The sequence below is a fragment of the Tupaia chinensis genome, unplaced genomic scaffold, assembly GCF_000334495.1.
Source record: "Tupaia chinensis unplaced genomic scaffold, TupChi_1.0 Scaffold000416_1, whole genome shotgun sequence".
Taxonomy (NCBI): domain Eukaryota; kingdom Metazoa; phylum Chordata; class Mammalia; order Scandentia; family Tupaiidae; genus Tupaia; species Tupaia belangeri.
Genome location: NW_006159921.1, coordinates 1,945,256 through 1,957,261, shown reverse-complemented (window position 1 = coordinate 1,957,261; position 12,006 = coordinate 1,945,256). Strand labels below are relative to the sequence as shown.

The following is a 12,006-nucleotide window of genomic DNA, read 5'->3' as shown; positions in this document are numbered from 1 at the left end:
AAATTCTGAAAAGTTAAAGAATATAGAGAAATTTGTGAGCTAAGCTAAGCAAAGGTGGGTGACGATGGGCAAGAGTGGGAAAGCAGTATCGGCATGGTCCAAGTGAAGCTCAGTTACTGTACTGACGCGCCCACAATAAAGTCGGCCATACAGAAAGGTCTATGTACTCGTTATATAATATGTACATTTATAACATACACAGATTATGTATTTTATGTCAGACATAATACCATTAGTTTGTATTTTGTGTATAATTACAATATGTAATGTTAAATATATATATAATATTCCTTGTAACACTTTTTAAAAATTGCTAGAGGGCACATGCACTTGCCAGAGACAGAGAAAGGGGTGTGGAAAGTGAGAAAACACCCTTAGTGGGAGATGGCAATGCCACAATCTCTTCTCCCCCGTTTTTCCTTTCAGTTTTTTTTTTCTTTTCTTTCTTTTTTTTTTTTTAAGAGAGAGATTTTTGCTATGGGGTGCACAGACAGGCACTGGCATGTTTTTCAGACTGCCAGGTCTGAAACTTGAACCAGACAGTCAAGCATATGGGATCCAGACACCTTAACCCTGACACTGCTGGCTGGCTCTACATATTTACTATAAAATTGAGCAATATGGGAAACTTCAAAGAAGAAAGAAATAAACTGTAATGTTCTATTTCTCAGAAATACCAAATCTAATCAACTCTAGGTTTTGATTGTATTCCAAATCACTTTTATATCACTAAAATATTACCAATTAAATCATAACAAAATGCTTTATATCACTTAGAATTTTTATAATAAAAGCTTTTATACTTATTTAAACACATGTGTGCTTTTTAGAATTATTTTATTTTAATTTTATTAATTATTATTATTTTCCAGTTTGATCAGAAAGAGACAGAGAAAGAGAGAGAGAAAGTGAGAAAGCAAGCCACCAGGTCTGGGACTCGAACCACGGTCGGCCGTGTGGGAGTCCAATGCCTTTAACCACTATGCCACCTGCTGACCCCAACATATATTTTATTATACATCACTTGTATACAAACATAAAAAAGGAAAATATATGAAATAAGTTGGTCAGGGGCCAGCAGGTGGCATGGTGGTTAAGGAGCTGGACTCTCATATGGTGTACTGTGGTTTGAGTTCCGAGCCTGGTGGCTTGAAAGTCATGCCAGGTGCATGTGTGTGTGCACCCAAAATCTCAGGAGGAGAGTGGGATTGCAACCCCCAGGGGTTGATTTCTTACTTTCGCTCTCTCTGTCTCTTTCTCTCTTCAGTAAGCATACACACCTTATGGCAAAAACCTAAAATATTTTTTAAAAATAATAAATTGGTCAGTAAATTTGCAAATTATCTTCTTTTTTTACATTTATAAATAAGGTAAATCCATATTTACATACTAGCACTATTAAAACACTACACAAAGCACACTCAAGTGGCAAGTAACTATAAATGCAAGCCCTTGCATGGCAACTCAAATTTATTGAACTACTGATGCTAAGTTACACAAAACTGATCACTTTAATTAAGGCTTTTAGTTTATATTTGGTCACCTCAAAGTAGTTGTAACATTAGGTCGGTCAGTTTAAGTACTGTGGCTCCCTGTTGGATAAACACACCATCTTTTTTTGTTTTGTTTTGGAGAGGTTTTTGCTATAGGGTGCGTGCACTCGCCAGACAGAGAGAGATAGAGAGACAGAAAGTGAGAAATCACCCCCCAGGGGGGATGGCCACGCCACAATCTCTTCTCCTCCATTCTCCTCTCGGGATCTTGGGCACGCACGCACACACACCCAGTGTGAGTTTTAAGCCACCGGGTCCGGGATGCGAACCACAGTCGACTACATGGAAGTCCAGTGACATAGCCATTATGTTAACTGCTGGTCCCAGACACACCATCTTTATACCCAAAAGTTAATGTGTACAAAGCAACAAGGCATTGTTAAATGAAGCAGCCACAGTTACTGTAAATTAGGCCTTGTGACCAATTGCACATGACTAACATTACTTCCCAGGTCCACATCCACAGTACTTGTCCACCATTTAACATCTCAACCAAAACATTACACGTGTGGAACATTCACTAACAGGCAAAAATCCCAAGCTCATGTATTTGGTGCTGCAAACACACTTGTGCATGAGCAAGCAAGGGATTCACGGGGAGACTCTACATCTGCAGAAGCCTGACAATGATTTACAAAAATTGTTAAATCATTAAAAATTAGTTGAACATATACACTCTTCTTGTTGCAGACCCCCACCATACACACAACTATAAACATTGTTCCCTATGTAAACAAAAGAAGGAAGCATATAATAAGAGGTTTGAAAAGTCTGGACATTCCCTTCCCAACAGATATTAAAGGCAACACCTTTCTTCTATGACATTATACTGAAAGGATTATCATATTTTAAAGATAAGATCGTTGTCTCCACAGGTTTTTTAAAAATTAAAAAAATGATATAGCTGTGTTAATCAAAGCACTTATTTTGTATAATACAGTGATAATAACCTTGGATTTCTTTAAAATTTAAAAAAAATTTTAAATTTATTTTTCATTCATTGTAATTATTTTTTATTTAATTTTTTTGAAGTTGATCAGAGAGAGACAGAGACAGAGAGAAGGAAAGTGAGAACGCAAGCTTCCAGGTCTGGGACTCAAACCATGGTCAGCCATGTGGGAGTCTAGTTGCTTTAACCACCATATCAGCTTGCTGGCCCCATAATCTTGAATTTCTTTAAAAAAAATTACAGTAAGCTACAAGTATCAAAGAAGCGAAGTTATCTGGAGTAGTCTAGATAGGAGCTCTTTGGGCGTTTATTATGCTAAAATAGTGGTGCTTTTAGGATTTACATGATTGTACTCTCCAATACAAAGTACAGGGTGTGTTAAAATGTCCAGCACACCATTTCCATGCAGGTACCACAGCAGTGGATGAAGACTGTCTCTTAGCAGTAATATTGGATGTAGCCTCTGGTTTTACCAGCTCTAGGACTGTAAGTAAAAATCTCTCGTGATACTGGAAAGTGGTTGGAATGTGCAAACTGATGTAGTAACTTTCACTCGCCTCTTAAAGGATACCATTTAAGATGTTGCTAGATTGAACAAAGTTGGAATGCTGGCACTGTTGAATTGGGCAACAGTTCTTCAGAGCTACAAAGCATTCAGTCTATTTTTTTACTTCTTTTTTTCTTGGAGAGGTTTTTGCTATAGGGCGCATGCACTTGCCAGAAAGACAGCGACAGAGAGACAGAAAATGAGAAATCAGAATGGATTGGGGATGGCCACACCACAATCCCTTCTCCTCCATTCTCCTCTCAGGATCTTGGGCACACACGCACATGCGCCCGGCATGCATTTAAGCCACCGGGTCCAGGACTCGAACTGTGGTCGACTACATGGGAGTCCAGTGACGTAGCCTTTATGCCATCCGCTGGTCCCTAACATTTAGTGTATTAAAGCAGCTGACATGATGACTTTTCACAGGCCTTCCCAGGAACTCGAGTTTTTCTGTTAATTTGATGCACTAGGTCATAAAAATCTCTCAATGACATTTATTTTTGATTTTGCAGAAGTTTCTAGGAGTGCACAGTTGTTCCATTGTCTTGTTAGATTTTGACCTTGTTCCTTTCCTACAACTCTTTCATCTTCCAGGTTACAATTATTACCAGCCAAAATCATTGACACATCATCAGTGTCTTTAAGTCGAAGAATCAGTTCTCTCAGATCTTGTAAATCATTAAATGTGGACTGTGCTGTGATGGAATAAACTAATGCAAAGCCTTGCCCATTTTGCAAGGACAAATCCCTCCTTGCTGTTCATTGCTCTGTTCCCGCCATAGCCAAGATTTCAAGTACACACGGCTGTGCATCTACTGCAACTTGCTTTCTACAAGAATATTCTATCCTAGGATCACACTTTACTAGAAAAATTCCTTGAACAAATTGTACAGTCAGAGCAGACTTTCCAACGCCTTCAGAGCCAAGAACAACTAGCTTATACTCTTGCATGATGCAGTTGTCAAAACCAGTACCTTTCACACTGTCACCAGGTCCCTGACTCCAGCATGGCCCCATACCCCCTACGGGTCCCTTCTCCTGGCACCACGGCAGTCCTGCTGCTGCTGGCCACTCTGGCTGGTCTACACACCTGACCCCTACATCATCTTAATATTTGTATTTCAACTCTTCTGAATCACAGTTTAACTCAGTCTTCTGGGTGCGAGTGTGTGTGTGTGTATACAATATTACCATTTGTGCATGAAGAGAATTGATGGAGGCAACTTTCCTTAAAGGAGTTCAGCTATTGCCTCTGGCCTTCTCTCCCAAGGTGTCCTGATTCCCAGTTATTTTAATGTTGGCACTTTCTTTACCTTACCAGAAGGTGTCAGCAGTGAGCACTAGCTCATGGCCACCACTTGGCCAACACTCATTGTGTGATCACTAGATCTAAGAGTTGTTGGTATGTGGACTCTCCAGAAAAAGAGAGACGGCGAGAGGAGAAAGCACTGCCTGATGGGGCATCGTCAAGCTGCAATACTTTTTCTTTCTGTCTGGATTCTGGGCAAACACCACACACACACACACACACACACACATTGTATTTTATAAGCTGCTGATCAGGATCTTAATTAGCCATGTGGGATTCAGCTTCCCTAAACACTGTACTATAGGGCCAGGCCTTATTTTATTTTTAATGGACAAATCATAATTGTATATATTGATGGGGTACAATGATAATGTATTAATACATATATACATTGTGGAATAATCAAATCAGGTAAATTAACATATCTGTCATTTCAGATAGTAATCATTTCTTTGTGATGGGAACACTTAAAATTCTCTTATTTTAGTTATTTTGAAATATATGATGTAGTTTTTTTTAACATCTTCCCACAAACATATACTTTACATATCAAAAAAGTTTTGCACATACTCCAAAGTTCTTGACAGTTAATGAACAACTTTCAAAATTTCAAAAACTGAATTTTAAAGATAACTTTCAAAATATTTGTTGCAATTTTGTTTGTCACTCTAAAACAACAGAGGCAGTATGGTTTTAAATATTTTTGAGAAAATATTTACATGTTAACTAATCAAACTATTGAAAAGCAAACACCTAGCACACAATTCACACTTAACCTTCTCAATTCAGCCCTGCCTACCAAGGATTCTGTGATATTCCACCTGCTAGCAAAGATTAGCCTCTTTTTCTTCCTTCAAAGTCTTCTTCAAGTTAATTCTCTGGTTGTGGCTGCTCTTTTGCAACATCTACTGTTTACGATGCTGGTCTGGAATAGCCCAGGCTACTTTATGGTATGAATTCTTTCATATGGCTTCTCTAATCCTCTCTGCCAGGCAGAACTGTTTATGGTGCCAGGCCATCTTTCCCAGAGCTTCTGTTGGCCTTTTTGAGATTTACGTTAGTTCCATAGTTTTCTGGTCATATCTTCAGATGTGACATTACGGTCAAAGCCCTGTCAATAATGAGTATTTCCAATTTCTGATGCAAGGCAACAGGTATTATTGAACGTATGTGACAAAATAAGAATACTCACAAATATTTTCCTATTCCAAAGGGGTCAGGAAGGGAGAAAAGTTTGTTTCATTTTAAAACAACAAACAAACCAAAAACCTTTTAAATAAATTGCTGAACCTATCAACAGCTCAAAAGAAAGCAAAATCCTTAAATCTGAAAAATAAAGCATAGTAAAAATAAAACCAGTAATGTTTTAGTCAAAAGTCATAAAATTCTATTTCACCAGGTCAGTCTCATGTAGTAAATCTCTCTCTTGCTAAATTTGCAGTGTTACTGTGGTTCAATCTTTCCGTTTAAATCCTGGAAGTTAACATTCAACGTTCTTATCGATATTTCTGGACTTGTCTCGAGCATTAAGTTGGATATTTTCTTGGTTGCTTTTTGCTCTCTTATATCTTCTGTCTGTATGTCTTTAGTTTTCCTGCTAAAGCACTCCCTTCAGAACTTCTTGAAGAACTGATCTGGTGTTGGTAAATTCTTTCAGATTTTGTTTATCTGAGAATGTTTTTATCTTTTCTTCCTATATGAAGGATAATCTTGCCAGGTATAGTATTCTTGATTAAAATGTTTTCCATTTAACACTTTGAATATATTTTCCCATTCTTTCCCTGCTCACATTGTTTCTGATGAAAAGTCTAATACTGGCCTGATGGGATAACCTTTGTAAGTAACTTGACATTTCTCTCTCCCAGTTTTAGTATCTTGTCTGGATTTGGCCAGTCTGGCTATCATGTGCCTTGGAGAAGATTTTATGGGGTTGGTTCAATTAGGGGTCCTTTGCATTTCTTGGGTCTGGATATTTGAATGCCTCTCTAGGTTTGGAAAGTTTTCTTTCAGGATTTCATGGAATAGATTGTCGATGCCCTTATTAATTTCTCCACCTTCTGGGATACTGATGATCTGGATGTTTGGGTGCTTAATGGTATCTAGTATTTCTTGTATATTATGCTCATTTTGGGGGGTTATTTCCTCAGTCTTTTTGGTGATTTTTCTAGGTCAGAGGTTTTGTCTTCAATATGTTAGGTTCAATCTTCTGCATGGTCTAGTCTGCCTTTTTTTTTTTTTAGAGGTTTTTGTTAGAGGGCGTGTGCACTCGCCAGAGAGAGAGATAGAAAATAAGAAATCACCCCAGGGGGACAGGCTATGCCACAATCCTTTCTCCTCCATTTTCCTCTTGGGATCTTGGGCATGCACACACACATGCCCAACATGGGTTTAAGCCACTGGGTCCAGGATTTGAACTGCTCTCGGCTACATAAAAGTCCAGCGACAAAGCCATTATGCCAACTGCTGGCCCCTCTATTCTGCTTTGAATACTTTTGAGGGAGGTTTTGATTTCCTGTATTATAGCCTTCATCTCTCTCTCTCTCTCTCTCTCTCTCTCTCTCTTTTTTTAATTTTTCCACAGTGCACATGCACCCACCAGAAAGATACAGAGAAAAAAAGGGAAAGCAAGAAGACACGTTCTCCTGCCCTGTACCTCCAGGAAATACTAATTCTTTAATTCCTTCTTGATTTCTCCTACTCAACTTTGAATAATACTTCTCAAAAATATTGCCTACAAAAAAAAAAAAATCACCTGCCTATATCACTCGAAACAGTCCCTCTACACTCTTTTTCTCCATTTTCATGCCTGTTTTCACAGTGGTCACTTTATTACCACTATTTATCCATTTGATTCTTTTTTTATGGTGTGTATTTATTTTTTCAGATCATGGAAGAGCTTCCTCACCTCCTGGAATTCGTTGTCTCTTTTCTCTTGCACCTTCTAGAGTTCATTATCTCTCATCTCTTTTATCTCGTTTAGTTTTTTCACTGTGAATATTCTAAATTCTTTATTGGACATTTCCGTGAGTTCCATTGTACTGTCTGTGGATGATGAAGGGTTTTCCTTTCCCCTTGGGGGAAAGATATTTTCTTGGTTTGTCATATTTCTTGTGCTTCTGTGGTGGTTTCTGGTCATCTGATGGATTACATGTTTCTTCCTAATTTCTTTCTTTTTTTTTTTTTTGGAGAGGTTTTTGCTATAGGGCGCATGCGCTTGCCAGAAAGATGGAGAGAGACAGAGAGAGCGAAAGCGAGAAATCACCCCCTAGGGGGGATGGCCACACCACAATCCCTTCTCCCCCATTCTCCTCTCGGGATCTTGGGCATGCACGCACACATGCCTGGCGTGAGTTTTAAGCCACTGGGTCCAGGACGCAAACCGTGGTCGACTGCATGGGAGTCCAGCAACATAGCCATTATGCTAACTGCTGGTCCCTCTTCCTAATTTCTTAGAGTTAATTCTGAACATTCAGAGATGTGCGGGAGGAGGTGAACCGCAATCTCTCCACAATTCTGTTTCCCTGATGCTCACAAAGCAACTTGCACTTCTGATTTTAGAGCAGGATATTACAAAGGCCTCACAGTTTCTAGGCAATAGGGGCACGTGGGCTGAGCTGTGGGGTTTCAACTGAGAATTCAGAGCCATGTGGGAAGAGATGAGCCGCGCTCTCCCTGCAGCTCCAGCTGCGTGCTTCTCCCTACTGCTCACTCTGCAGCCTTTCTCTAAATTTCAGTCATTTGGTGGTGTATTCACTTTGGCTAATTGCTTAGAGAGGGTTTCTACAACTCTAAGATTACGTGTTTCCTTTTGCTGTAGAGTACTTCCATGACAATTTCTCTCCTCTGCTGTGTTTTGCAATGTGGTATCCACAGAAAGAGATTTTGAGTTCGGATTTATAAAGAGGAGTTTCTTCCTTCAGGCAGGAGGTTCAGTAAAGGTTGAAGATTTCTGTCTGAGTTTTTCTGGGACCTGGAAGATGGGTTCAGAACAGAGCTTTAGTCACCTTGGTGCCCGAACCTGGAATATTCATCAGCAATATTGCTCTGTAGTTTTCCTTCTTTGTCATGTCCTTCTTCTTCTATTTTTTAAACTGCCCATATTCTTTTCTATTTTTCCCACTTTTCACTCTCACTCCTTTATATCTTTAAAGGGTCCAAAGCTGGGATAAGTTGGGAACAGAAGCAAAGTTATAGAACCTTAACTGTCCTCATTAAGTCTTTTCTGAACTGGTTTCTAATTTCCTAAGATGAACTCTCAATTTATTAAACTGATCCCTCAAACATGTTCTGAGTCTGCTCTCTGCCACTCTATCCCATCACTCAGCACCAGTCTCCTTTCTTGGACTCTAGCCTTGCTGGGACCCTGGAAGTTCCTAGAGCATATGCTGAGCCATTTTATCTGCGGGCCTCTGTTTTTTCTGCCAGAGCACACTTCTCCCTCCTTTGTCTGCCTAACACAGTGTTTGAATATTGCCTCCTCTGAGAAGCCTTCTCCTTTCTCCCAGGCATGATTAATTGCTCAACCCTTTAACCTTTGAACATTCTTCTTATAGAGCTGTTTTCTCTCTGTAGTGCACTTACGTTTTTGGGTTTGTTTTCCCCACTGGATTGAGAGCAGAAAGGATGTCTTATTTTTATATCCACAGCATTGAGCATAGAAGTGTGTCCTCACATACTTCTCACTACTGTATTCATCGATACATTTTATTCCAAATTATTAATTTAACAAAAATTTGCTAAATATCTATAATAGGCCAAATAAAACACACAAACACAATAAACTCCACGGTAATCACTTTGTAAAACAGAAAGAAGAGAAACCATCTATAACTCCACATCCCTTAACAGATTTGTTGTTAAGATCTGAGTATTACTGCCACAATTTCCAAGAAGAACTTTTAAAGTGGTTCCAGTGAGCCTTATTAGCTTCAGCGGCCATAGCTCTCTGCTCAGAATTGCCATTAAAAGTTTGCAGGCCCCAGGAGAGGTGGACTAATCCTTTTAGACCTCCCTTTGGATCTGACCTTCCAGTGGGGCACAGTAGTTATTCATTTTCTAGTGGGGATTGTCAGTGAAGTTAATAACCTCTCATTTGAATAATATTTTCTATTTTCAAAACTTCCCCATTGGCATTAGAACATTTGATCTCATCTATAATCTTCAATGTGTTCGCTGTGCAGATGAGGACATAGAGAGAACTGGCATGGGGTGATAGAACACTGGCATGATAGCCCTGTGCGTAAGACCCAGCTAAGCCATGAGTTAATTGCATGATTTGAAGCAAGTTATATGCCTCCAGGCCTCAGTTCCTGCATCTATAAAAGTAGAAGGTAGGATTCGATGACCTCTTCAGACTCCACAGAGTTTCAGAACTCTATGATCTCATGTCCTATTCAAGTTACATGGCTTATTTGTGGCAGAACCATGGTAGGAACTCAGGTTTTTTGGTTCCTGGCCCAGGGCTTACCCTAACATACCACAAATAATCTGTGATTTCCTCCATGAGAACTGTTTCCTTCAGAGTGAGTGGATGCTGTAGCCTCCATCTCTTTCTCCCCCATCCATTGTTGGCATAAAAAGACTTGGCAAAAGAGAGAATAGGGAGGTGGCTGGGAGGGAATGAGAGCATTATAGAATATAAAAACAACAAAAATGGACATAGATGAAACATTTTGCAATTAAACCTGGGTCATTGGTGGAAATCTTGGAGGGAAATGGTTAAGTGACTTTTTGGAGCATTTGGTCGGGAGTGTGTGTGGGCAGAGGCGGGGGATAAAACTCTGTCCCATACCCTTAACATTAAGTTAGGTAGATGTTTAAAAGAATAAGATAATAAGTCTGATTCCATAAATAGAGACACTCTCTGAAAGATAATTAAAAGATAGTCAAATGAGCTGAATAAACAACTCTCTAAGGAAGACATATGAACAGCCAAAAAGCAGAGAAGACTCCACCATTGCTCCTGAGAACTAGTGATTTCAGGGAAAAAAGACTCACTGTGTTTTTTTGACAGATCTAAGGAAACCATAGTCAAATATCCAAATACTATCAGGGTTAGCATATTCCTCAATATCCACTAAATATGCTGCACCAAGAGATAAAAGTATCACAGCAAAGAGATTCCAGATCACCTCCTTCTGCATGCTCCTAAACACTCAGACTGAACTTCAAGAATTAGGAAGAAACACACCATCCATCAGATGACTAGAAATCACTGCAGGGTCACAAGAAATATGGGAAAGCAAGAAAATACCTTTCTTCCAAGGGAAAAGAATAACTTCTCTTCATCCACAGACAGTTCAATGGAAATCATGAAAATGTATGGTAAAACATTTAGAATATTCAGGGACCAGCAGGTGGTGTGGTGGTTAAGGGGCTGGACATTCCCATATGGCCAACCATGGTTCAAGTCCTAGACCTGGTGGCTTGCTTTCTCACTTTCTCTCTCTCTGTGTGTCTCTCTGGTCAAAATAAAATAAAAAAATGAATAAATAAAATTAAAAAGAATTTAAAAAAGAATTTAGAATATTCATAATGATGAAGCTAACAGAGATGGAAAAGAAGAGAGAAAATGAACTGCAGAAGATACAGGAGAAAGGAGCTGATGAATTCCAGGAGGTGAGGAAATTCTTGCAAGATCTAAAAGAGGAAATACACACTATGAAAAAGAATCAGATGGACCTGTTAGAGATGAAGGCTATAATACGTGAAGTCAAAATCTCCCTTGAAAATAATTAAAAGCAGACTAGATCATACAGAAAATCGAATCTCAGCCATAGAAGATAAAATCACTGGCCTAGAAAAATCCACCAAAAAGACTGAGAAAACTGCCTCCCCCTCAAATGGGAACAAGGTACGAGGTATAATATATGCCATCAAATGTCCAAACATCCATATAATTGGTATCCCAGAAGGCAGAAACTCATAAGGGCATTGATAATCTATTCCATGAAATCCTGCAAGAAAACTTTCCAAACCAGAGATGCACTCAAATATCCAGTCCCAAGAAATACAAAGGACTCCAAATAGAATCAACTCAATAAGATCTTCTCCAAGACACATTATAGCCAGATTGACCAAAACCATAGACAAAGACAAGATACTAAGATTGTCAAGAGAAAAACAGCAAGTTACCTACAAAGAATGTCCCATCAGGTTAACGGCAGACCTCTCATTGGAAACAATGTGAGTGAGGAAAGAATGGGAAAATAAATTCAAAGTGTTAAAGGAATAGCAATTTTAACCAACAATACTGTACCCAGCAAGATTATCTTTCATATGAGAAGAAAAGACAAGGACATTCTTAGATAAACAAAACCTGAAAGAATTTACACCACCAGACTAGATCTCTAAGAAGTTCTCAAGGGAGTGCTATACCAAGAAAATTAAATGCAGACATACAGAAATAAGAGTTCCAAAACTAAGAAAATGGCCAACTTATGAGTAGGGACAAGTCTGGAGTTTAATATTATATCCCAGATTTAATCGGGAAGATTGAACCCCAACAGAAAATAGATGAAGTACATGAGACTGAACTGATGAAATAGCATTTTATGACTTTTGACTAAAACATTGCTGATTTTCTTCTCGGTGTTGTTGTCCGATTTTAAGGATTTTTGTCCTGTCTTGAGCTGTCAATAGGTTC

General features: G+C 39.0%; 1 protein-coding gene and 1 pseudogene across 1 annotated transcript in view; both read right to left on the bottom strand.

Moving 5' to 3' along the window:
* Positions 1–12,006, bottom strand: part of SKA2 (spindle and kinetochore associated complex subunit 2) — a 1,094,818-nt gene that overhangs the window by 22,533 nt on the left and 1,060,279 nt on the right. The window lies entirely within an intron of this gene.
* Positions 3,448–4,003, bottom strand: LOC102483116 (ras-related protein Rap-1b pseudogene; annotated as a pseudogene).